Here is a 27,671-nt window from a genome sequence, read left to right on the forward strand (position 1 = left end):
TTGGTTAAAATGCAACTCTATTCAAGAGTTTATGCAGAAATTATTTATGAATATTTAGTTAACATTTAGTCATTCTTTAAATAGTTAATTATTAATATTTAGGTATTATATTATAGTGAGTGAACCACTATATTTTGCTTAATATATTGACTAATGCTGAACCAAAATGTCTATCATCATGTCCTTGATGTAAAAGTCAAAAGTTATATTCTCTTTTATTAAATCAAGGGTATTAATGTGGTTAGCATAATTGCAAATAATGTTAAATAGCCGATAGAAAATTTATGTTTATTAACAGATAGAAAATAAGATGAGATGGATTAAAAGAGGATGAGAAATTTTACAATTAAAACTAAACTAGCAAATGTACTTAAATTATTTCAACAAACAAAAAAATTCCGAAGTTAATGACTTAGGAGTGAAAAGTGTTTTTCTCTAGTGTAACTCTAAAGAGATTTATAGCCTTCAAACTCTGATTTTCTCATTAAGAGATTTGCGTAGAATTTTAGTTACAAAGTATTAAAGTCTGTTGAAATATCAAAATCGCTGAAGACTAATAACTGTTTGCCATTTCAAATATTTTTACGTACACATCTCAGATACGTAGTCTCATACCATTCATTTCCGGCCAAAATGTCAAAATTGCTAACGCCTCAAGAATAAATTCAATTAGAGATTAACAATAGCAATATTGTTTGAATAAAGGGAAACCATTGTCAGGCCACTAGACAGATAAGCCTCCCGGTTCTACAGTTCCCCCTTAAAAGATCTTATTCGATTGGAAGCAGAACGGAGTCCACTTGAAAAGGGAAGAATCTCCCGTAGTTTGTGTGCCATAATTACGCAGCGGAAGAGCGGTTTTCCAATCAGTAAACAAAGACGCAGCACACTTGCTGTTCAAAGCTTCGTTTATATCAGGAACCTCAGTTGAGATCCTTTCCAGTGATATACGATGAGTGGCCTGCTGCGGTGTAACCTCTCTTATTCCGAAAGAGCAAAAATACTGATTTTTCGATATTCGTAGAAGTAGATTCATATTTCGCAAACATCGAACTTGCGTAAAGGAGCATATCGCCAAAAAATTAATCAGTAAGTTTGAACTTAAGAACCTTTTATTAATTTACTTCTCCCAAAACTCTCCATTTTGTATGTTTATGCTACAGTTTGCTATTTTTAGGTTATTGTCATGCAACAGTAAGATAAATATATTCTTCTGTTTCAAAATAAATTTTTACTTCTGATTTCTGATTAATGATGTACTGAATTTGATGTTTCATTAAATAAAATTAAGTCACTCTAATAGCCAATGTGATTGCCTTTTTAAGTTTAAATCTCGGAATTCTTCGTTTCTTTTTATTCTTATTTTCTCATACCAAAAGCATACAAACAGGGCCGGACTATGCCCGGTAAGGGCCCTCCTTTTTTCCTTTCAAAATTCGATAAACAGGTTTTTTAAAGTAATTTTAATATACGAAAATAAGTTTTTAAGTTACAGATATTACGATAAAATGAAATAAAATATTTAATTTAGGTAACCTTCAAAAGAGGTGGTTTCAGTATCTCGCTTATATATATATTTTAAGTAATTTTAAACAAACTATTAAGAAAAATAATAAAACTTTTTGTAATATATTCTGAATACTCAAAATTTTCTAGGCTCGTAACTTATGAACCATTCAGAAAACTGCAATAAAAAGAAAAAGAATTTCATTGATTTGAAAGTGAATTTGGAAACGTGAAGAAATAATCCCAAGAATTATTTTCTGAAAAACGCAGTATTTCTGAAGATGGTGATTTTAATTGTTTTGCAGATGATTGGATATTATATTTGTCACTGACATCAAGTTATCACGAAAAAATAGCATCGTTAAACAGTTTTGTTACAATGAATCCCATCCTGAAACAACTGTTGTCAGAAACCACCAACTTTTCTGCAGAACTGCTCTAAAACTTCATTGTATAAACGATACCATTACTTAGAAAGAAATCTATTTCATTGCTTTATTGCAATATGCTTTATAAAAAGGAAAAGCATAATAAATAATAACACAATGAACCAAAGAAAATGCTTGATTAAGTTGAAAGCATTGGTTTAATTATTTGAATTGCTCCCAAAATATAGAATAACTTTTCCATATTTGTTCAAACCAGTTGTCCTTATTTTTTATTTATAATTAATTTTTGTATTAATGCATAAAATTAGAAGAAATTTTAGATGAATTAGTGATTCTTATCTCATTTGAACTGGCATACTAGCCAACCCTCCGAGTCAAGGATTCATGATGAAGGGGTATTTTCCTTTAGTCATTGTTACTCTTTCGCTCTTGGTGTCATCAGAAATAACATGCTTCTTCCAATTCCCATGAGTATGACTTTCTAGATGAATTTTTATGCGAAATTGGTATTATTTTATGTTATGTTCAGAAATTAGATACGAAACCGCATATTTGCCTATCAGTTTAAGTAACACTGATTAAGAAACTTAAATAGAATACTTGAGTAAACACAGGATGGAAAGATTTTAATTTATAGTATATTAAAGCATGAAAGCCTTATAGTATTAAAGTAGACTTCTTAACTAAACCAATCATATTGTTTTTATAAGCTTGATGTCCAATTACGCTTATGGTGAACCACTGCATAAGTAAATGATCGTGAACCGTTGGAAACATTCACTTTATGGCGCTTTAGCAAGATTCTTTTTAACTGCCTTTATATAGTTTCAAGTGTTTTAAATAAGTATATGTTGATTAGATACCAAATCCCCCGAAATTTATCTAGTATTAACTTTGTACTAATTACTAAACTACTGTTGACTATCTAAATGAGTAAAATCTATCTTATTTGAGTAAAATCATTCAGCAAAAAAAGTTAGATAACTTTTAATATATCAAATATTAAAACATGCAATATAAAATAAGATTATCAAAAATAAATTAATCCATGTTCCTTTTACAAAGTTGATGCCCAATTGCATTTAAGTTCAATCCTTGCATAACTCAAAGAACATGAATCTTTGGAAACACAAATAACATTATCTAGTCTTTTAGAACCTACCCTTATCGATTCCCTTTAAACTGTCATTATAATTCCTTTCAGGAAGTAATGCTATAAGTATCTGTTGACGTAATACAAAATCCTTTGAAAATATCTGTTAATCATCGTATATTAATTAATAAATTACTTCTGACTATCTAAAAGTCTAATATTTGAATAAAATTCCGGAGCAATGATCGATCAGAAAGGTTTTAATGCATTAAATATCAAAATATGTGGGATAAAATGAATTTTTTTTAATAAAACCATATTCCTTTTACGAAACTGATGACCAATTACATTTAGATGAATCCCTTCATAACTCAATAACCATGAATCTTTGTAAACACAAATATCACTCTGTAGTCTTTTAGAATTTAACCTTATCGATTCCCTTTAAACTGTCATTATAATCCTTTCAAAAAGTAATGCTATAAATATCTGTTGACTAGATACAAAATCCTTCGAAATTTGCTTGGTAATCATCGCGAGTTAATTATTAAATTACTATTGAACTGTCTAAAAGTCTAGCATTTGAATAGAATCCTTGAGCAATCATCGGTCAGAAAGGAAAGGGTGAAACCCGTACCTCGCGAATTTTCCGCAAAGGAGTTGAAAGAGCGTCTTTCTTTCGCCGTCGATAATGGAATTATAGCGAGCCAGAGTGTATTCAATCAGTATTAGCGGTGGAATCTCCGAGCGCTTTTAGCAGAGTAGCATCAGAGATCATTATCTCTAGTGGAATAAAAGAGAAAAGGAGCGAGCGAAAGAATGAAACCGAAAATTGATGGTGGCTGCGAAATGTGGAACAAGGAATATTCGCTTCTTAGCGGTGATGAAGCGGAAGCTTATTGGAGGGCAATTAATGGGCCTCCATTTAAACATGTGCTTCACTAGGTTTAATTTCAGGAATCTTTTCGGTTGGCGACAGAGCTCTAGTAATAGGTGAGCTTATGGAAATGGGAGAGGGAACTGGAGATGACTTCGGGTGGAAAATAATGGAGGCGTGATAAATTAGCGATGAATTTCTAATTGCAGCTGATTCTTTTGTGAGTCGATTTTCGCGTCGCTGTAAATACTTAGAAGGCACATGATCCTTCGCAATTGAGTTCTCCGTTAAATGTCTTCTTTTCGTGTTTCCCTAATGGATAAAAGCTATCAAAGAGAAAGATTCTCGGAACAGGTGAAGTAGATTACTGGAAAAGAATTCCCAAGAGAGGAAGACGATAAATGCTGGCATCACTTTTTCACGCATAGAGGATTTTATTATTATTCTACAAATTTTATTTTTATTTAGAAATGAATAGTAGTTCATGGAAATTTCAGGATGATGTGACTGTAAAACAACGAAATCATTTCACGTAAAATAACGGTCACATGAGAAAATTTAATGCACATGCCATCAAAGAAAGTTGTTTTAAGTTTATGTTATCCCCTGCTGTGGCACGGTGGCTATGTCTTGGGACAGAGAGTTCAGTTTCAAAGCCCAAATCCAGCAAATATCCACCTAGTAAAGATATAAGAATTTCTGCGTGAAAAGATGTAAATGTTTACTTCGCTTTTACAAGCTAAGAGGAGCTTATTATTATTTTAAAAGTTTATTTTTTTATTCTTAAATGAATAATAGGCAATGGAAACCCCCGAATAATTTATTTTCAAAGTAAAGTGACAATTTCATGTGAGGTAGTTGTCATATGAGAAACTTGAATAATCCTGCCATCTAACATCCAACCTCAAGTTGTCTTTCTGTGATACTGTTTATAACGGCCGTCTGGAGGGCTTTGTTTTTGGACCATAGAATTCTAGATTCGTAACTGAATACTTATCCGCAGACATCAGATCGTGACATCAGATTTAACATATTCAGAAATATGTTAAATCTGATGTCACGAGTCAAAAGTTCTCCTGCTGGTGAGGTGAGAATCGTTGGATAGGGCGTTCCGGTTGAGGTTTGGTCCTCACCATTTGACTGCGGTTGAAAATTACAATGTCCCAAAATAGTTTTCGTGTCGGTCGAAGAAAAGGCCTCCAAAATACATATTCGACTTAGTTTACGACATTACGAAGCACAAAATTCTTAAGTGCTAGGCTATGAATATAAAAATCTGAGCACTCGTGGTCAAAAGGTCCACACATTTTATGCAATGAGGAGGGGAATAACATCTTTATTATAGAATATGTGGGAATGTTTTGGGGAAACCATTCTGACTAGCTTACAGAATTCAGAAGCATTTTTACTTCAACATGAAAAGATTATTTTTTTACTGAAAATAATCATGGATTTTACTGATTCAGTTGTATAATTATTTCTCTTTGATGGACATGGAAAAAGCAAATAAATAAATAGATAAAATTAAGAGTTTAAAAAATATTTTAATGATACGTTTATATATCCATTTTATCTAGATGCATTCAGTACACAAAGGAAATAAAAAAATTTTAGGTGTGTATTGTTAAGCATAATGCTTCGACATGCATGATGAAATTGCATGATGGAATTCTTAATATTTTCTTTAATACAGTACAGCTAAAATTGGATTTTATGGATTGAAAATTTTAAGATGTGGGTGAAAAATAGCTTTGAAATTTGGAAGAAACTGGATTTCCAATCGCTGAAGATTTTTCTCATTAAATGCTTATAAAGCTTCCTGCGAACTTTCGAGTGAATTAAGAAATCAAAAATTATATTCTATTAAAATAATTGAAAACTCGATGTATAATTATATTTAAATAATAAAAACAATTCAAAAATGAATACAAGTCTTAGTTTATAGATTCAAATAACCAAAATGCATTTGAACAATAGGCGATATTTCGATATTATTTTAATAGAAAATTCAAGGAACTAATGGGGGAAAAAACTAAATTGCGGAGGTAGTTGATTTAATTGTTCCTAAGTGTTCCAATTAGCTAAATGTCACTGCGAATGGAATTCTTTAACTTACAGGAAATGAAAAGTACCTGAACATTACCCATTAGGGCACCTTCCAAGACTGTATTCCAGAATATTCTGCTGGGTTTTGTCTTAATTCAAGGATTAATTTTGTTGGTACTTTGCATTTAATCAGTATAGCCTGGTTATTTCTTTTACTATCGATCTGAAATTTAATAACCAAAAACTTTCCTATTTTTATTATTTTAATGTATCAATTTGTCATGTACAAATCAAAAAATTGTACAGTTTAAAGGCAATAAAAAAAGTACTTGTTTACTGAACATTATTTATGATATGCTCCAAAAGATCCTTAGCTGATATATTTTCATTTGCTATTTGTTTCTTCATTAAGATTAAGAAATAATCTATGGAATTTTATTTAATTATTTATCTTTAACATTCTCCTCCTTTGCCTTCTAATTGCATTGGTTATGTAATTTAATATGTGCCAACACCAGAAAATCGATAGATATTTAAAACAAAAATATGAGTTTTGCTCATCTATATAAAAATAACGTATTTTTTAATCTACTATTAAAAACTGATTTGGGCGAGTTCAGATGAAACAGCATCGGCGTTTTTTTCCGTACAGCAAACATAGTTTTGCTGGTTTCGCAGAGAGTACAACTTTTTCGATACCTAAATTATTTCAACAAATTTTCAGTTTATATTTTGTAAAAGCACCGTCTTCAAAAACAAAATTGCCATGCCTTTTGTTTTTCAACTGTGATCTATAAGAGTAAAACATTAATCTAAAACAATCAAACTGAGATCTGTGAAGAATAAAACATCAAATTCAATTTCTCTTCGAGTATTGTTGAATATCGAGGGGGACGTCACAGCCCTTACCCCTCTCCATTCAACATTTCCCTGTAAACACTTATCAAATTATTAATGTAGAAGTTTTTGACAACTACAATTCTTTCTCTTAAAATATACTTCGTATACATTTAAAAAAATTGTTTTATTTTTTTACATATTTTGACATTTATTACACTTCTACTCTAATTTAGAAATATATATATATATATATAAAATGTTACAACTAGTATTTAAAAACTCGTTTGTTTAACATGAACTCACTATTTAAATAACGCGTCTTTGAGAAAGTAATTCTATGATTAATTATCTAGGGAGGTTTTAACAAGCTGGTAATTTTATTTAATAAATATATGAAGACAAATTTCTTCTAGGATTTTTCATTAAAAAATAATTGAAATTCAAAACCTTAAGCTTCTATGATTATTCATAAGCTTATCACGATTTACTTTCTAAAAGAAAACTAAATTTCATAATAAGGAATATTAAGAACAATAAGAGAAATCTATATTTAAATTTAATCAGAAGAAAGTGCTTTTTTGGCACTTTTATATGTAAGTTTCTAATCCTTCTTCTTTATTATTCAATTATTTAATTATTTCTCCTGAATTAATTCAGATACATAATCACAATCTCTCTCTTTTTTTTTATTAATTCACTTTTTGTTTCCATTTGTATTTTATTTTATAAAACACTGTTTCTTTAAGTAAATCGCTCCTTTTTTTAGAAAGAGTAACATTCTTTCAAATTTTACATGAAGAACACACACAAATATAAATGCTTCAATTGAATACTTTATAAATTTTATTTTGCCATTATTTGTTCTGCATCTTGGGAAGGGAACTAAATTATACCTCATACCCTAGTTTAAGAATTTTTAAATACAAAATGTGATTTTGATGAATTGCTTTTCTGTATCTTGGTTTGTTTGGTCTAATTTAGTTATATTAACTTACCGTTTTGGAGAAACTCTAGAACTATTTTGGACGAATTCCGTAATTTCTAACTGTGGTCAGATGACGAGAGCTGTCATCACCTCTCTACCATATTTCCATACCGAAGATATTTGGCCTTGAAGAACTTAAATGAGCAGTTTTATTATTATTATTATTATCTTGGACAAGTGCCTAGCAAAATTTAAGCAAAATGAAGTACAATGTGTGGACTTAATAGAAATCATTGCATTAATGAGCAATAGCTTTAAAAAGGTGAGATGAACATATGATGGCATCTATTTTCACTTTTGACATCAAAAGTTTCTTTTTTATTATTATTATTTTTTGTTTTAGTTGACAAATTATTTATACTGATATTTATTTTTTGACTTTTTTCCCCTTAATACGGTGTTGTTTATCTTCAAAAGCTCATTTATTCTTAAACTGATAGTACTGTTATATTAGGTTTTTTAAAATATATACCGCACATTCTAAAAAACCTTCAATCTTTCTTATTTTTGATTGGCATTGTTTGAATTTTACCTCTTTTAATTTATATCGCTGTTTCATTCATTCTGGGGTCGCTGTTTGTACAAATATAAATTTTTTTTGGGTTGGCCTGCTTTCCATTGGACATATATATAATAGATGGGACATTTTAGACAAAAGGTACTTTCTGAGGGAGTGTTTTTCGAAATTTTAATCAATTGAAATGTTAACGTTTTAATTCAATAACTTCAAAACCTATTACCGCATATAAACCACTTTAAAAAAATAAGCATTTCATCGGTACCAATTTCGTTTCAAAGCTTTTTTTTTTCTTTCTTTCTTCGTCCTTTTTTAATTTTTCAAAATTTACCATGCACTCGCTTATGAATAGCTTTTATTATAAATTTGCAACCAAATTCCTCAGTAATCTTTTTGATTGAGGAGCTAGCGTTCTTAGTTTAAACAATCATTAAAAAAAAGTAAATTTTTATTTTAAAAATATTAAATTTTTAAGATTTGCTTGCATATTTCTGTGTCAAATTTAATGGAGGTATGCATCATTTTGATATAAAGTTATGTATTTGTAAACTTAATTCAGAAACGACGGGAAATAGTATTTTAAAAATGTTTTCAATAAAATAAATAACACCTTTTTACATAATAATATCTTTAGGCTGCCATATTTTTATGAACTTCACGATGTAAAAATCATTATGTACGAAACGATGCAACTGATGAAGTCAAATCAGAACCCAAGCAAGATAGACAAAGCATTATAATTCTACAATATTCAATAAAAATCCGAATTTCTTTCTTTTGTTGAGATACTTTCCTAATAATTGTAAAAAATAGTCACTCGTAGAAAAGCTACAGCTCCGTTGAGGGAGGTGTTGCTTAAAAGGAAATTTCCTGTCATCTGATTTAACTAATAGGGTCTCATTACTGCGATTTTCATGTTTTGCCTATTGCAAGCATCTTGGAAGACGCGGTATTCTAAGACAGCCTCTGTTGTTTGGTTTCTGACATAATAATGAGAAATATAAAAAGAAAGAAAAAATTCAACCCCTTCTCCCCCCCCTTTTTTTTTTTTTTTGCTATTCCTATATGGTACATAGAAAAGGTTTAACTTTTTTTTTTTGTTAAATTGTACGTACAAAAATAATTTACCAACATTTTTCAAAAATAAATTAATTTACCTAAACAAGAATTTTATGTAGGGTAAGTTCTGTTTGAAGTCTATACAAATATCACATGAATCTTGATTTTGAAGGGCATCTTTAAAAGTACATTAAAACTTCTTTGTATGTCTCAAGTACACTCTTTTTTCTGATTTGTCTAGAATTTATTTTTTCATTTAGTTTGTTATTTTTAAGGGGGAAAAACCCTTCCTCTCATAGATTGCAAACATCTTTCTGTGGCTTGCCAAATCGATAATTGTAATTTTGTTTGTAAAAAACATTTTAAGGCAGTTCTGTCAATAACATTCTATGCACTCAACTCTGATTTCTTTTCTTCCGTAATTAATCATCGTTCAAAAATTAGCTTAGTTCAGTATTAATAAATGATAATTATTAAACTTGCACACACAGTGAAATATAAATAGCAGCGCAGCAAGGAAAAGCATTTCTGCAGTGTTTTTCTTCTTTTTTTGTTCAACTTAGCTCGGAAAATTACAGTAATGGTGGGAGTTGATTTATCTCTACTCTCACAACGAGATGTATTTCCTGCAGGAGGGTTTGGGTCGTGACCAGTGATGGTCCTTAGGATTCCACTCTCAGTTCCTGTGTTGGTATCAGGACGATTATCAAGCTCGGTGTACATGCCCGATTAGAGTTGAGCAAAGCATTTGTGGTAAATTATGGAAATAACGATTAGCTGTTTGAAGTACATTAATAGTAGGTACTAAAAGTTTCCCTTGCACAGTGAAAAAGTGTCGAACAAGTTGTTAGACTCACTTTTCTCGGCATCTTTCACAGAGGTCGGATTAAAAGTGGAACAGAACAGCAGTTTTGTGTGCAATACCTAACTAATATAAATAAATTTCCAATATATATATATATCGTATTTTGCGTCGCAAATTATTAGTTCACCAAAAATTGCATTTATACGCAGGATCTCATTCGGGCGGCTCAAGATGCCCAAGCAAGGCGGAGGTAATTCACTTGCAGCTGTGGTAACCTGAAGTTGTGATCAAAAGAAGAGGTCGATGTCTAAGTCGGCACTAACTCTCCATGTGTCCATGTAACAGCAACAGGAATGAGTTTCATACTCGACAGAGTTTGCGCGCGTCAGATTTGTATACGCGGCATAACTTCAACGAAATCATGTCTCGCGCCCAAGACCGCCCAGTCTTAAGTCCGAGATTCTGCAACCATGCCATCTTGACTATGCCATTATTTATTGACAGCGATGCTATGAATTGATCTAAGACGTAATAAAGAATGATTCAGAAAAAAAGAAATATTTGTCTTCTAGCATCTAAAATGAATTTTTCGTCTAGCAAAGACAATATAACAATATCAATGCCGTATGTATGCTACTCAGTCTTAATTTGCTAATGGAGCATTCATCAGAAAAAGGTCAGATTCTTATAAAACGGACGTATGAAATTCAAAGGTTCAAAATCTGCAATGAAAATGGAAAAAAAGAAAGCATTAAATAAGATTACGATGTCATTCATCGCCAACCCCGAATGGGTTGAGCGAGTCCTATTTATTGGTAAACGATCGACGAGATCTAATAGAGGCCGGTATAGTTGACTCGTTTTCGTCTCACATGGGCTGAGCTCCATCGTATAAAACGTCTCACATAATTATATACACCGCAGTTACACGTATAGGCGAAACGCGGAACAGAAAATGGTTAAGGCGGGTTCATCCAAAGACCAATAAATGATTTTTTGTCGCTCCCCTCCTTTGCAGGGGAGGGTTGAACAGGGGGAGAGACAGCGGGCGAGCGAGAAAGAAAAGCATATCGTTCAAAAAAAGAAAAAGAAAAAAGAGGTGCTCCCGCACTAATAGAGACAGAAGAGTGAAGAGAATTTCTCCCTCGGGTGGCTTCCAAAACACCATTATAGCCTCAAACGCTGCGTGACGCCATAGCTCCGGCCCGAAAATGGAGAGAGAGGCAGGAGCGAATGAGTGACAGGAAGAAGAAGCTCCTGAGCGAATGAAAGTGAGAGAAGAAGGCAAAAAAGAGGAGATGGGAATAAAAGGTACAAGGAAAGAATATGACATGCTAAAGCGCCTCGTAAGAGACAGTCAAGTAAGTACCAGGGGCACCTTTAATTGGCGGCCGCCGTGCAACGTAATGAAACAGATGGCGCACGCCAAAGAGGTAGGCCATGCTTTTCTTGGAGGATTTTATTTTTTTTACAAATATATAATTTTTTTAAGAGGGGCTTCGCTTTGGTGCCAGACGGGGAATGGGGGATTTCCTTTCACAAATGCTATGGCTAATAAAAAAAATATATTTCTTCTCTCTCTCTCTTTCTCTCTTCGGAATTTTTTCTCGCCGCTCTTTGTGAAGTCAGCAAAGTATACGGAGCTGTAAGGATGCCAAGCGCTGCGTGTAATGAGAAGCAGAGTGCGCCAAAGCGGTGGAAAAATGGCCGGTATAATAGTCGAAATTGTTTTTAGGCGTAAACTTTTTCCTTCCCCCCTCTCCCTTACTCTTTATTACTTTTAGTTCATTTTTCCCCAAGCGTGCAGTTTTGCGTGCAGGTGATTTTGCTTTGGGAAATAATGTTCAAATTACTTCTCGGGTGACGGGCTCAATTTTTTATCAGCATCGTTCGACGGTTAAATGCAACCAAAGAGCGCCTCACTTCGTTTTCTTGAGCACAAATCCGTGTAAGGAATAATAAATGGTGACAATTTAACAAATGGTGACACTAACTGACGCGTGATTGGGTTCCGGCTGCGAATTCTTACTCAAAGCAATAATTTGATTATTCTATCTTCACATTAACCTTTACTTTAAACTTCATGTTTCGGAAATACAATTTCTATTTATTTTTTTTTTATTTTTTTGTCCGCATTTGAGAAATTGTGTAACCTTGAAAACTCTTCATCTCATGCATATAATATCGTAATAATAAGCTTCAGACTACTTATGAATCTTGCCACATTCGGAATTATAAATGTTTTTTAAACTTCCTCTTAATATCTTAACTCATGAAAATAGCTTAATATCTGTTTTAAGTTGATTTTGTTTGTTAAAAAAATCATGAAAAGGTGTAAAGGCGAAATCCAACTAAGTAAATGAAATAAATTTATTGAAAACAGAGGATTTATCTTAATATAAATAATAGTAACCGTTATTATACATGTATGTATGCATGCTCCAAGTCTCCTCCTATTTCAACTAAAATTTGCACTTATTTTTTAAGACGGAAGAAAAAATAATGTCATTTTTTTAAATGCAAAAATTAATTAAATATTTGATTAATTAGAAATTAAACAAAATTTTATCTTTTTTTCCACAAAACCTTCGGAGGAAATTATTTCAGAAAAAATATTTTTACAATCCCCTTTTCAATTTCTCCATTTTTAAATTCATAGTTCATTCATAGTTAAATTCATAGTTCATTTAAATTCATAGTTCTTTTTTAATGACACCAATTGCATTTCTGTGCAGTTTTTTCGAATGTTATAAGCTTTTTTTTTTATTTTTAAATTTCACGTAGGCGATTTTGAGATAAGGGAATAGATCGATATTACTTTGCTAAACAACATTAAGATTTATTTGAATTACTCTAAATTTTTTTAAAAAAATTCTTTATTTTAGTAAATATTTTTTGACAATATCTTTAACAATTTTAAAATAGTGAATTATCGATGCCGAAACGCAAGCATAAATCAGTCTTTCAAACTCAAATAAATTTAAGATATATAAAGTCTTTACAAGCAGATGAAATATTTCGTATTGTTGAAGAAAGGGGATGAACTTGTGTAGCTATTGCCGGAACACTACCAGAATTCTAAAGAAAATTTTAAAAGTAGGCTATTAACAATTTGTATTATATATAACAATTTATTTGGAGTTCTTTCAATTGTTTTATTAATGAAAATTAGCTATTTAAGTAATTATCTCAACATGCTCTTTCAAACCTTTTTTTACATTTCAGCATTTAGGAAAATTTTGCAATATTAGTACAACAAATATTTATAACATATGGTGAAAATTAATTATTGGCGATTTAGGAAAATCGTCTGGTTCAATTGATATTCTCATCTAAATTGGAAAAAAAAAAAAGAACATTTCATTTATAAAAGGATTTTGTATATTATAATATTTTATACAAAAGTTATTTTTACATTAAAAATATCATATTTGGAAAGATTTTAATCCTGAACAACACCTGGTGTATCAGTTAGTAACCTATATACAGGGTGTTTATAAAGTCTCGGACCCATTTTGATGTTTAATAACTCATAAAATAATGAAGATATAAACAAACTTATGGCATTTATCGATGGAATAACTCATATATTTTCCTTTTCAGGTTTGAATATTTTTACTTTTGTAAATATCGTCTGCGCGTGTGGTTAATTTCAGATAATTTCATTTTCCAGTCTAAATATCTGTACTTTTCTAAATATCGTCTGCTTATTAATTGCATTTTTCTCTCTTTTGTTTTTGGCAACTATTGCTATGTTATGTTTACTTTTGATGTGTTTGTTCTATATAGTACTTTTGTATGTGATGTTTTATTCGAGCGGATATTAATGAGAATGCATACACCACAAGAGAAAGCACAGATTTTATGGTGGTTCATAGAAACGAAATCGATAGTGCAAGCACAGAGAAATTTCAGAATTTACCAAAAAGGTCCTCCAGCGTTTTCAGGAGGAGAGTGTCGAACATTGATGATCTAAAAGCCAGAATTACAACCGCAATAGGCTCTGTGGATGCCGACATGCTTGCCGCTACCTGGCGTGAAATTGACTATCGACTTGATATTCTCCGTGCGACGAAGGGGGCTCACGTGAAAGTTCATTGACAAGGGTCATGAAACTTTTTGAGTCTATTTAACCATTTATGTTATTAATTTTAATCTATCTTTATTATTTTATGAGTTATTAAGCATCAAAATGGGTCCGGGACTTTATAAACACCCTGTATATATATATATATATATATATATATATATATATATATATATATATATATATATATATATATATAATATAAAGACACGATGGATCTTGAATAAGGACGGTGACAAAAGGACACATTCTAGGACATTTTATAAGATTCAGATAAGCATCAACATAACCGCACACACTGGTAAAAGAAAAGAAAGAAAGAAATACATTTGTGTTTCAATTATCTGAGAAGCAAAGAGTGTCCAGAAACAAATTGATTTGGTGAAACCTGAAAGATGATCAGATTTCTGAATGACCCTAACTTTCTTCAAAGAAACGTTCCCGCATGACAGAGTAAATATATGCGTATAGTAAAAATAATTGTATATGCTGTCAATTTACAGATGCGAAATCCAACAAGCTTTTACTCTTACAGCAAGAGGTGTTTATTCTGCCAAAATAAGGGTAAGATAAAAGAAAATGAATCTAACTGAACAGAATTCAAAGGCAAGCCCAAACAAAGGAATTCAAAATTAGGCTCATATTTTTGCAAATCTCCCTTTTGCGGTATTAAATAACCCTCTAGTCTCGGAAACCTGAAACTAAAAGTATGTAAACCTCCTTTTAAAAATCTAGCTTTTAAAAATTCTGTTATCTATTTATGGTAAGGCGAAACAATTATACTATCAAAAAACTGCTATAATGCCGGAATTTCTCTTGTCATTAAAAGCGAAACACTTTCATAAAAAAGTATGTTTTAAGCATTCATACAATCATATGGCATTTATTGATGGCATCATGTTTGGATTATGACTGCACTGTCTTTTGAAAATAGCTTCACCCTCCCCGTTTTTCCTCCACATACCAACTTAAATGAATAAAAGAATGATTGCATTTGCCTTAGTCTACTGTTTTATTCTTTTGCATCGGCAAGATGTATAATCTTCAAAGCAACGACACAAATTCGGAGAGTTGTTTCGCCTTTACAGAACGGAATTCGAGCTCCTGTCGGGAAAAACTGGCAGCATTGCTAATCCGTGTTGTAACTGCCCCAGGAGTTCTTATTTTCATACGTAATGGCATTATAATAATATTTTCACTGTTTTTATAATTTTATTCCAAGTTGCTTCACTTCCAATATGCTTACCGAAAAATAATCATGAATGAAATTTAATGATATATTGTAATAGATATTGTACGCATTAACGTGATCTCGACAAAGAAAATTATTTAAAATTTAAATAATATATAATCACTTCTTTAAAAAATATTTTGATCTTATTTCATCAACTAACACCCTCTCCGGTAGAAATGCCTTCGAGTACGAAGATGGGAAATCGTCTATAAGTAAGTTCCAGACTCCGCTAGCTGCATAATTATGGCGTGGATTGGCTAACGAATCCATAACCAATGACGATACGTATCTCCTTGTGAGGGTTTGTTTCCAGAAATAAAATCGATTTTGCATTGTTCATAGTACCTATATTATTGTCTGCGGAGTTCCTGCCATCCAGATTCACGGACACATTAATGATTAATGATTAGATGACACATTAATGATTCATTCAATCACATTAATGATTAGATGTTATTTTGGATATCAATTGATCTTAAGTTCATTTTCTAATTTTCTGGAACTCTGAAATATACCAAATAAAGGTGATAATTTCAGAAGAGAGTTTTCTTAATATTTTCAGTATATTACAGTGTGTTTTGTCTTTAATGGGCTGATTTAATAAAAGATACAGATATGTACTTAAAGAAACAAGACTTTGTTCTTGTACGAGTCTTTGTGTTCAGACATGAGGTACAAACAATATCTAACTATAAGTAAGGCATGAATAGGCAGCCATAATGCCTTATTATTTTAATTAATAGTTACATTATAAAATAAAACTTTTGGTATTTTCATTACTTGGAAGAAATTTTTGTATAATACATGAAATGACAGTAAGCTCTTACGTTTACTATAAATGGTAGTGATGTTTAATTTTGGGTTTTTATTTCCTTTTTGCTTTATTCGAAATATACAAGGAGATTGTATCTTAAACGCCAACAGATTAAGTACCGATATTGATGGATCCCCATGCTTTTGATCTCCTTTTATTGGAAAAACCAAACTATTTGGAATTATGTCTGTCTAGCGACTGAGCTTTGAATACACAACAATTTAGATTTGTGAAATTAGGCCTGTGATCCTTACACCAAAACTGCATATTTCTATCTAATTTTGAGCGAAATCTGACTATGGGAATTCTGGCAGCCTTTCCGTGTGCAATATGGAATGATAAGTCAAATAGACAAGGAACTAAAGAAATAAAGCGCAGCATACAATTTTTTTATCGTTTTTTTTTTATCAGTAGACTTAAATTTTGGACCAAATCCGCCAAAGTCAGTCAGTCTATTCTTCTAATGTCTGTTTTCAGATACGGAAGTTCTCCGCGCTTTTGCACATGTACCAGTTGACTTTGATTTCATCAAAATAGGGGCGAATGGAGGAAGGTTAAGAACCTCTAACAAAGAAGTGTAAAAACACATTCCCCTGACTCACTGCGATTTCCCCCTCTGTGGAATAAAATCATCTAAAAGTTATAGATGCGACTTTCAGAAACATAAAGTGTATTTGAAAATGATAATTGACAAAATACAACAAGTTTCATAAGCGAAATTGAAATGGGATCTTGACACTAAAACTATAGATCAGTATCAAATTTTGGATGCAATCGTTCAATGAAAATAGGTAAAAAATGCATATTCAGTTTTCTTTATTATGCTTTGAAATTTACACTATATTTCGCTATATTATGTAAAAAATCGAGAAAGTAGAGTAGAGAATCCCCTTTCCCCACACACAATGGTTATGGCTTAGAAAAGGATTAATAAAGTAATTAATCTTAAAGTGAACTTGAAATTTGAAATTTAACTTTCATTAGATAAAAAGCAATGCAATTTACTATAAAATATGAATAAAGATGTTTTTGCTTGTTTGTTTGTGTAAAATTTGACTCAACATCAGACTTTTTGTTTGTTTTAATTTTTATAAGTTGTTTACATGTTTTAATCAGCCCTTTTGTTTTCAACTTCTTGTACAAATGTTTTTGGAAGCCAACTTAAGTGATTCAAACAGCCCATTCATTCAAACGTAAGTAAAAGCTACTCGTTTTGCTTAAATCAGCATATAATTCCATTTCAAAATAACTTAGATTTAAATTTTATGTTACTTTCCTGTTTAAAAATAAAACTAGGCAAAACCATAAATTTGGGTAAAAACAGCATATCTTGGCCAATCTAGAATTTTATCTTTTTTTTTAATTTCTTGTATACTTTTTCAGATTTTATGCTTTTCGTGTTTGTTTTATAAGTATTTAAGATGCTAAGAGGCATTACGACCGCATTCAGAAGCTGCAGGCGTCAAAATGATGATGATTCTACTTTAGATGCCTGTACTGTGGTTAATAAGGAAATAATCAGTGGAAAATGGTGAGATATCATAATATTCAACAAAGACGAGAATGAGAACGAAAATCAAGTCAATTAATAAATAAAGTAAAGTATTCCAATTGGAAAAAACTAAGACCCCACACGTTATTCAACAGTGATGGGAAAGATAAGGTATTCGAACAAGTCCTTACTTGTGCATATTGGACAATGCTTCTTGATATTCTTCATGAATGATTTCTTAGATTTTTCGAGAATGCCTATTCCACAATTTTACATTTGATAGTAAAAGATTTATTCCAAAAGACCTTTCCAAATACTTCTGCTGAAAATCAAATTGGGGGGTGGAGAGTTCGTAAATGAAAGAGCAATCAGAATAATGACCAGAACAGCAGCGATTAAACCGGTTGTTCATTTTCTTTATATGATACATGATGAAATGACGAACATGATGAAATGTTGAAGGACATCATGCTTTCAATACATTATTGCTTTCAATACAAGTATATTTACAATATGCGACCATCAATGAGAAGAATATTTTCTGGGACTTTTTGGAAAAATTTTATTCTGAGAACTTATGATTTTTTTTATAGCTTAAGATAAGTTTTGTGTTTTTCACAATTTTTTTAAATGGATGCCTGTTTCTATTGCATTAAAAATTCCTATTATACGTAAAATATTAAAATTTTCTCCCAAAATTGAAAATACATTCTTTTTTTAATATTCTACTAAGTTTTAAAATTACATATCAACTTATTCTTAAAATAATTCAATTTCAATAAAGAATTCATCCACTGTTAAGTTTCACATTTTACTCACCACATCTTCGTAGTAAATATGTGAAATAATTAAAAAAAAATTCTTTTTAGATAATTAAAAAAAGTCTAGAGAAGTTTAATTTTGATTTTCTTTAATTTTGAAGAATTTTCTTCTGATCTTTTTTTATCTTTGACTACTGATTTTCTTTATCTTCCTTTATCTATCTGTCTTTCCTTTATCTTTTCGATTAATATAATTAAACACATAAACTAACGCAACAGAAAAAATTTGGATAAAAACAGAATTTAAAATCGCACCTTTACTATTAACTAACCTTTACTATTTATTGTACTAAAATTTATTGACTACTAAATTTTTATTTTTAATATTTTCGTCTCTTAATTTTTTAATCTATAATTCCTTGTTATAAATGTTATGGAAACTTGAAACCAATTTTTCTCGAATTTACTGTTAGGTAACTCCTGTCGTACGGAAACTTAATTAAATTAAGTTTATTTATTAATGTATAATTTGGCTTTGACAATATTAAAATATGATATTTTCTCTCAAAACACGCAAACGTTCAAAATTTTAGAACTCTGTCAGGAAGTGAGGGAAAAGCAAAATTAGAAAATTCCAACTTTACAAACGCGATTCAAGTCGAATTAAATAAAAGTGAATAAAAATATTTCATTCAAGATTCTGCATTTTTTTTATTGCAGAAAAGTAAAAAGAGAGAAAGAAGAGTTAATATGCTTCATGAAATTTATTTCAAAAATCGCGCGAGTTGCATAAACATGAATGGCTGTTAAATTGCTAAAGGAATTCTGAATAAAAATCATTTTATTCAAATAGAGATGAGCTTCTTAAACATTTTTGTACGCTTAAGAAAATTTTTCTTTAATTCTTGTTATATTAAATTTTTATTTGAAGCAATCCTTCTCTTTATGCAAATGATTATTTAAATATATTATTTAAAATATTTTTTCTATTGAGTAGTCTTTTCTCTTATGCCGGTTTTTCAGCATGAATGAATATCTTATGATATAAAACAGCATGTTATCTTGTAATTTTAACACTCACTAGATGTTGTTTAGCAGTAGTAACTGAATGCCTTCTAACTGAATTTTTTTATTATTTATCAATGAGAATAAAAAGTAGGAATTGAAAGTTATCAAAAAACTCTTTAAATATTTCTTTTCAGAATTTTTCTTCATTACTTCACTACTTCATGTTTCTTTATTGTGATTTTGTATGCAGAGTTTCAATATTTACTTGAGCAAAATGCTTATTTATTAAAGAAAATATTTATGTGTATTGCTTTATTGAATTGATAGGAATAAATTTTTGAAAAGGTAGATCTTTAAAGAACTTCTTGTTTTATTTTATCTCTTGGTAAAAAGTGTTTTTAGGAAAAGTATTCGAAATAATTGATTATTCCGTTTTATAAAGGTTTCATTTTGATTTTATACCATAAACTTTTGTAAGCCGATCTCTTATTTTTCAGTTATGGTTGAATGAGCTGGAATAGTCGTCCTTTTGAACTATAATATAAATTTAAACTAAAATTCCAGCACATACTCGCATACGCTGCAGAAATACTATTAATTATAAAAAATCATTTCAGTGCTTGCCTTAAAACTAACGGTTAATAACGGCAAGTGATTTATTCTAATGGCCATCTTACAATAATAATAATATCTTACAATCTTTCCATCGTAACATAAAATCACACTATTCTTTCTTAACCTTGAAAACTTTGATCAAACAATTACCGCACTAACATGGTCAGTTTTATGCGCCTTTTAAATACAGAAACGCTATTTAAAAGATTTGATGAGTGAGGTTTCCTCTGGTGTAGTTTATTAATAATTTCGGTTTTCTTTTTCCTTCATTTATATTTATTACTCTTCTATTTCTTTTTTTACTTTTTTGAAGGTAAAGTTATTAGTTTTTAATGATATATATTTAAAATTAACCGCCTTTGGCAACTGGTTGACTCGCTAGGATGAGTAGTTATTAAAAATTTCAATTAAGTATTTTGTATAACTTTGTCTTAAGGGCCTTTTCAACAAAATATTTTCAAATTTCTTCAAATTTTAAACTTTAAAAAACTATTTTTAAAACCTTACATTCCCTTATTTATTGTGTTATGCATTTCCCAAATTTTCTCTCTGTGTCTTTTTATATTCAGTTATAACACAGCAAAGAGCATCAGTGATTCAATACGACATCTGCTTAAATCTTTTTCATCATTGCTTCATCGTTACAACAAATTTTTTTTTAAAAAATATTAAAAGCAGACTTTGTATTGACATATATCCTACAAAGAAAAATGAGCCGAATCTTCATATCTTGATTACCAGCAATGGAAAAAACACTAGGATGAAACATTTTAACAACAATGAAAAGGGGTAATAAGGATGTTCAGTTTCACTTCAGAAATGAAATATGTTGTTGTAAAATACATTTAAATATTTTTAAATTAATTAAAAATAGACAAACATTATACAATAAAATAATCTGCATTATTGAAAAGATTTTTTTTTTAATTTTAAGATAATATGAAAAATATAGGGGATAATCACCGAGATTTCGCTTAGTTTTTTTATTAATTAAAATTATAGTTAAAATTTTTAAAACGCACCGAGATGCATATTCCCATACTCGGAACTATATATGTGTCAAGTTCGGTAATTTTAGATCAAATCTGGACTACAGAGCGCCAACACACACACATACATCCTTATTATTAGTAAAGATGAGCATTTAGTTCATCAGCTTTTTTTTTTCTCTATTTTATTGAAATTTCAACACGCCGTATATGTGCTTTATTTAAGAGATCTCTTATTTCAATCACTTTTAATTAGAGGAGACCGTGATAGATTTACACACTTTTCAAAATTTTATTTTCCTATTTTTAGTCACATAGTAATTCTCTTGTTTTCATTACTGATTTATTAGTCAGACCTTAAGATATCTAGTGCATAATTTTAAGTACCTTAACTTCTTCTTCTTTGCATTATATTAAATTTTTTGCTATGATATCACCTGCGTAAATTTGTCCAGTGACTGGAGCAAAACTATACAATACTTGGGATAGGTTTATACATCACTGAAAATTATTGAACGTAAGGTTATTGTAATTGAAATACAAAGAAGTCTAATTTATTTCAAAAAGTTCATAATGTATTACAAACGTTATTTAAGGTGAATGCTCATCTTTTTCAAAATCACTCGCACAGTTTATGCAAGAGAAAATTGCTTTCCAAAAATATAGTCCTCATAAGCCCATATGTTACATTCGGTGAATTGTACCCACTGTTTGCCAGTTCTTGAATCTGGCAAAGTTTTAAACATAAATATACAGATAATTTTCAATGTCATGCTCTTCGTCAGTATCAACAGATTCACTGGGCTTTGTTTTCTTGTTTATTTCTTTTTACGATCAATACATTTCCTATTCCTTTCAGAACAAGCTATTTCTTATTGTCACATTTTTTTCTCCACACAGTCTTCTTCTTCTTCTTTTTTTTTTTTTCATTATCAAAAAGTTTACTGATGGAATTTGCTGACTGGGATTGAGTATGGCATACCGATACTAATTTTCTTTTTAATGATTCTACCTTCTCTACTTGCATAACTTTATTTTTTTTAGTCATACCTGTAAGAATTAATATTGCTTTCCCTCCCTAACTTTGTTAACGCTCTTCTTAGGGTTCCTTCTTAAGCCGGTTTTTTTTTTAATGTTTTTTCACATCTTCAAGTATCGAGAATGACTTAGTAGTATGTGCCACTTATGCCAGCAACAGTGAAATCAGAAGTAGAAGCTAATGCTGGGGAAATGGGTAAAACAGATCCGAGAGCAACCAATGTCGAAGACCAAAAAATGCGAGTTGGAGTTTGAAAAAGTATATAAATTCAGTAGGAGCTGATCTGTCAGATGTAAAGGACGTTATGAAATTTGCGATTTGAACTATTTTGGAATTTAAAGAATAAATTTTTATAATTTTTCTGGACATTGCATTTCTTTACTGTAATTGGAAAGTATTTTGAAATTAAGTCCAAAAGCCTCAGTTCCCTTTTCAAGGAATGAACACTTTTTACATTTCAACTGCTATCTTCATCCAGTGTGGTTGAATATTTCCATTTCTCTTAGTTTTCTTTTTATAATTCCAAGCTGAACATAAAAACAGTGATAAAAAATTAACAATAACAGATCAACGGTATGTTATAACAAAGGGAAAGTTTAACATTGTGCATAAATCTGCCCCATGTAATGCATGTAAACTTGTCCAATAACTTTAGTTATAACTCAGCGTATAAGCTTTATTCATAAGGGGAAAAAATCAATTAAATGGATTAAAGTAACCAAAAAAGATTAATCTAATAATCCATAATCAATTATAATGTTCTAATGATACTAGGTTTATTAAATCCAACAAATAAGATTAAAAATTTACAAATCTGTTAAAAAATTCTTCAAGGTTGTTCGTTTCACAATATGCTCTCAGGACTGACGCCAAACTGCCATGAGTACTAATGGCTGTCGATACATTTCTTTTAAAATGAGATGTGGCGTCTTCCGATGTGACTGTATGTGAAATAAAAGCACTGTGCAATCGTACCCATTATCAAACTTGCCCCACTCTCCCCTATTTGTGTTCTGAATCTAGGTGAGCTACGGAACCTGAAACAAAAATATCAAAACAAAACCAATGGGATTCACACAGCACATGAAACAAATGTATATGAATCATATTTGATTCATACAGCGATCGGTGTAAAGGGAAAACTTTACAAATTTCCAACGGTTTTACACTTTAGATTCCAAACATTTTTAATTTTTGAGTTTATTTCTCAATTTTCTAAAATACTTTTTCCAACAGAAGAGGAAACACATTTAACTCTCTTAATTTATTTGTAGATAAAACGGTGAAATAAATATGAAACTGGATGTCTTAGGACAAAAGGATGTGATAATGATGATTTTTATTTAAATCTCTTTACCTGGAATACAATTTTCATTTGGGCGAACAGTTTCGATTTCTATCTAGAAGCGAATTTTTGATGATATTTCTTATAAATATAGTGAAATCACACTATATTTTAAAAGAAATCGAGTTAAAAATCGTATTATTTGCTTTACTTGACATTTTGCCTTTTTAAAAGTGGTTCTGAATAATTTAATGAGTATTTATAAAATAATTTATATGCTATTTTTAAACACGAAGAATAAAAACTTTTTTTTTAAGGATTTTTTATTTAAACTTTTCAATTTATTAAAATGATAACAAATGTAATATCATCAATAAATACAAATACTCCGTGTCATTTAAAGAATAATAAAATTTAAAAAAAAACTGTGAAATATGAACTAACAATAAGTTCAAACTATTTCGATTCTTTTTTAGCTTTTGCTTTGATTTCAAAGTGAAAGAAGGCCATATATTTCTAAAGAGATAATTCAATGCCTTATGATCCACTGTAAAATTCTTTCCGTAACAAATAATTGTCCCTGTAGGATTATTTTTATTAGACTAGAATAATTTTGTTCTGTTTTCTTAATACCTTTACATAATACAAGAAAAAATAATTCTGCAGAATTGTAAAGATTTCGTGGTAACAGCAAAATTTTTCGTTTAACTCTTGCTTGCTGTGAAAACTTTTTTTTTTTTTGCCTTGTTGCCAAAAGCCTTGATTTGCTTTATGATTCAAAATATAGCAAATTGTAAACGCTAACTATTGATACTGTACTCTTACTGCTGAAACATTTTCTGTACCTATATTAGGAATGACCTAGAATTGGAATTAGGAATCAGTATATTTTTAAGAAAAAAAAAAGCCAAATGTTCATCTTAATAACTGAAAAATCATCCAGAGGCCATAAAAAGAAAATTTGAATACTATTATGGCAGATAATAACGTCAAATTTATACATTTAAATGAGAAAATGCCATGACTGATTCATCCCATCGGTTTAAAAAAAATCTAAAGATGAGCTTTAGTTTTCTGACAAAGTTTTGGAATGCATGAGAAATTAGCATCTTAAAGTTTATATTTAATGGCATTTTTTTTTGAAAATCAATGTGTAGATAAACAATATCTTCACTGTTATATCAAAATATCATAAGTTAAAAACGACATGCATCAAAACATACGAAATTTTGATGTAGCATCTGGAAATATTAGTGACATTTGACATTTTGCAATAACATGCAAAAATCAATGTATCCCGTCTAAGAATTTTAGAGCAAATATAACTAAACTATAAGAATTTTGCTGCTAAGTTTGTGAAGGCCAACAAAAAAAATAAAATTTCTGTTATGAGAATAATTAATGCCCTTTAAAAATTTGATAATTAAATTTTTATTTTCAGTTTTAGTTTTATTTCAGAATCACAAGTATGTCCTATTTCCTAACTTTGATTTTCTGAAATAAAAATGAAATCATATTAGTTTACTTGAAAAGATATTATATGGAAAATAACAGATTCAGAAAAATTCGTTTGTCGATTTGGAAGTAAATGAACTTATCAGAATTCATAAAAGTATCACTTAAACGCAGCCCAGACAATACGCATAGAAATAAAGGAACAAAATTACGACGAAAATTTCTCTATCGTCTGAAGCAATTGTCTGAATCTTGCATTCCTAAGATCATAATATCAGACAACTACACCGAATTCCAGATTTTGGCACAGCATACCCAACACTAGCTCTAGTGGAATAAAAGATAACCAACCAATCAAATCCTTTAAACTGTAAAGCCGTATAAAGCCTAAATGTATCTGAAAAGTAAAAAAAACATATAACGAAGTTAGATATGATATATTATTTAGAAAATTTTTAAGTAAAAACTAAAGCATGCTTTCAATACTTTCTAAAACATGTTAATCCATAACGAGGAAGTTACAAAATTAAGAGTCCTTTTTTAAAAAATTACCTTAAAATTCCATAAAATGTCAACAATAAATTCTTCAAAAACGTTTATTTGCTTAAAAAAATAATGTTGTGATAAATATTAACTTTTAAAAGTAATGAATTAACATATATTGTTCATAGTTAAGTAAATATCTTGTCTTATCTCAAATTTTATATGCCTTGTATCGAGTCATGGGATGAGGTGAAAAGTTAGATCAGTACATAGTTTAAAAATTGGGGATGGCTTTTTACTTTCTGATATACGAAGAAAAACTATTGCACTCATCAAAAAAAATTCGAATTCCAGATTTTGACGAATGTTTACGTCTCAGACCTTCCCGAGTCCGAAAAACATGTTTTTTAAATTATATGTCTATTTGTCTATAAACATGATATCTCAGAATCACGTTGACCAGGACAAAAAATTTGATGTGTGATCTTTGCACCAAATTTGGAGATTCCTATCAAATTTTGAACGAAATTCAAAAAGTCCGTCTGAATATAGGTGAACACGATAAATACAGAACGGAAAAAACTGGGTGGATAAAGCTTGGCACTCAGATTTAGCATCTAAAGTGCGTTTCAAATTTTGAACCAAATCCGACAAGGGATTGACTGTGTGTCTGTCTGTACTTTTACATGAATGTGAATGCGATATCTCAAGAACATGACGACTCGGATAACTGAAATTCGGTGTACAGTTTTATCAATTAAAGCCTAGACTTCTCTCAGATTTTTAACCAATTCTATCCAAAGGTTGACCATCTGTCACTATACACTTTTGCATATATAGAAATGTTATAACTCAAAAACGCAATTGCTTGTATAAAAAAAATAGTACAGATTTTTTGGTGTCTGATTTGTGTATTTTTATGAAATCTTGAGTTAAATCCGTCTAAAAGTTGCCTTCTGTCTGTCTATGCACTCTCAAGCTTGTAAATGCGATAACTCAAAAACAAAAAACTTAAACAAATGAAATTGGCATGCGGTCTAGATACTAAAATTGTAGTTTTGCTTAAAATGTAAGCTTCAGTCAGTAAAAAAAGGGAGGGGGGGGGGGTCGTTAAAAATGCACACTCCGTTTTCTTCACTATATACAAAGTGCTCATGTGTGGAATTCTGAAACTAGAAATCTGAGCATTCGCGGTTTTCATGTCCGTGTCATTTTTATGCGAAGGAGGTGGAGGGAGGGAAATAGCATCTTCATTAAGAAGTATGTGAGAAAATTTTGTGGAAGCAACTGCCATTAGTTTTTATATGTGAGTAACAATATATTGTGGGTAGAAAAACTTGTAATTTTGTGGTATTGTAAAATGTGTAAAAGGAACAGATTAGCACAGTTTCCCTATTCCTTACACATTTCATGTTTATCAAACATGGATAAATTCCGTAGAGCTCAGGCAACAAAATTTTTCTGAAATGTTGTTCTAATTTTGATCGAGAACTGAGCTGCCTGAACTGTGGCTCATGATCAAAAGTGGGGTCAGCTTAAAAAGAAATTGAGGCATAAAGACTTTTATACAGCATTTTTCTTTTCTTTTCTTTTTTTTCCAGCAAATTTAAGCAAAAATTGTTTTAAAAGAATCTTAACTTAATTGATTTGATTCAAATTTGATAAAAAAAAACTATTTTAAATAAATTTGTTTATTATTTAGCTAGAACATACTTTAGTTAATTCGAATTTTATTAAGTAATAATAAGGCTAGTTCAGTTTGGTTATCATGGATTAGTTATTTTCACCTTAGTTTAGTGTCGTTTAAATGAATCACATTTTTATTAATTCAAAATTAATGCTTAAATGCTTTGGCAGACTATTTGATTTGAAACTATGATACCATGGCAAAATATATCTGAAGAAAATAAAGCAGCGGCGATTATTTAGGCCTGAAAAGAATTTAAAATTGTATAGTAAAATAAGAAATTCTGATTTGATATTAAACAAAAGCTACGCAGTGATTATTAATCCATTTTTTTCCAATCTTTTTTACTTTGTGGTATTTTCCTTTTTGATAACAAAATAATCATTCAGAGAATTTCTTAACACTCTGTTCTTAGTAAATGAGTATAAGAATTGATATTAATTAATCTTTTATCTAAAAAATTAGGCTCTTTGGCTAATTTAGAAACAGTATATTCAAAGCTTTATTATATTTTTAATTTTGGTACTTAAGAAAACATTTTATCTGTAATAAATAAGGATGGTGTTTATTCAGTTATTTACAAATCTTAACCAGGCTACAGCAGC

At 30.2% G+C, this 27,671-nt stretch overlaps 1 protein-coding gene across 1 annotated transcript in view; it reads left to right on the forward strand.

Annotated features, from left to right (window-relative positions):
* Positions 1-997: 997 nt before the first annotated feature.
* The window catches only part of LOC129960065 (alpha-L-iduronidase-like), an 89,871-nt gene continuing 63,197 nt past the window's right edge, over positions 998-27,671 (forward strand). The window contains exon 1 of the mRNA XM_056073128.1: positions 998-1,089. The gene's annotated coding sequence lies outside the window, so the exon portion shown is untranslated. The remainder of the gene's footprint in view (positions 1,090-27,671) is intronic.

The sequence above is a fragment of the Argiope bruennichi genome, chromosome X2 (assembly GCF_947563725.1).
Source record: "Argiope bruennichi chromosome X2, qqArgBrue1.1, whole genome shotgun sequence".
Lineage (NCBI taxonomy): Eukaryota > Metazoa > Arthropoda > Arachnida > Araneae > Araneidae > Argiope > Argiope bruennichi.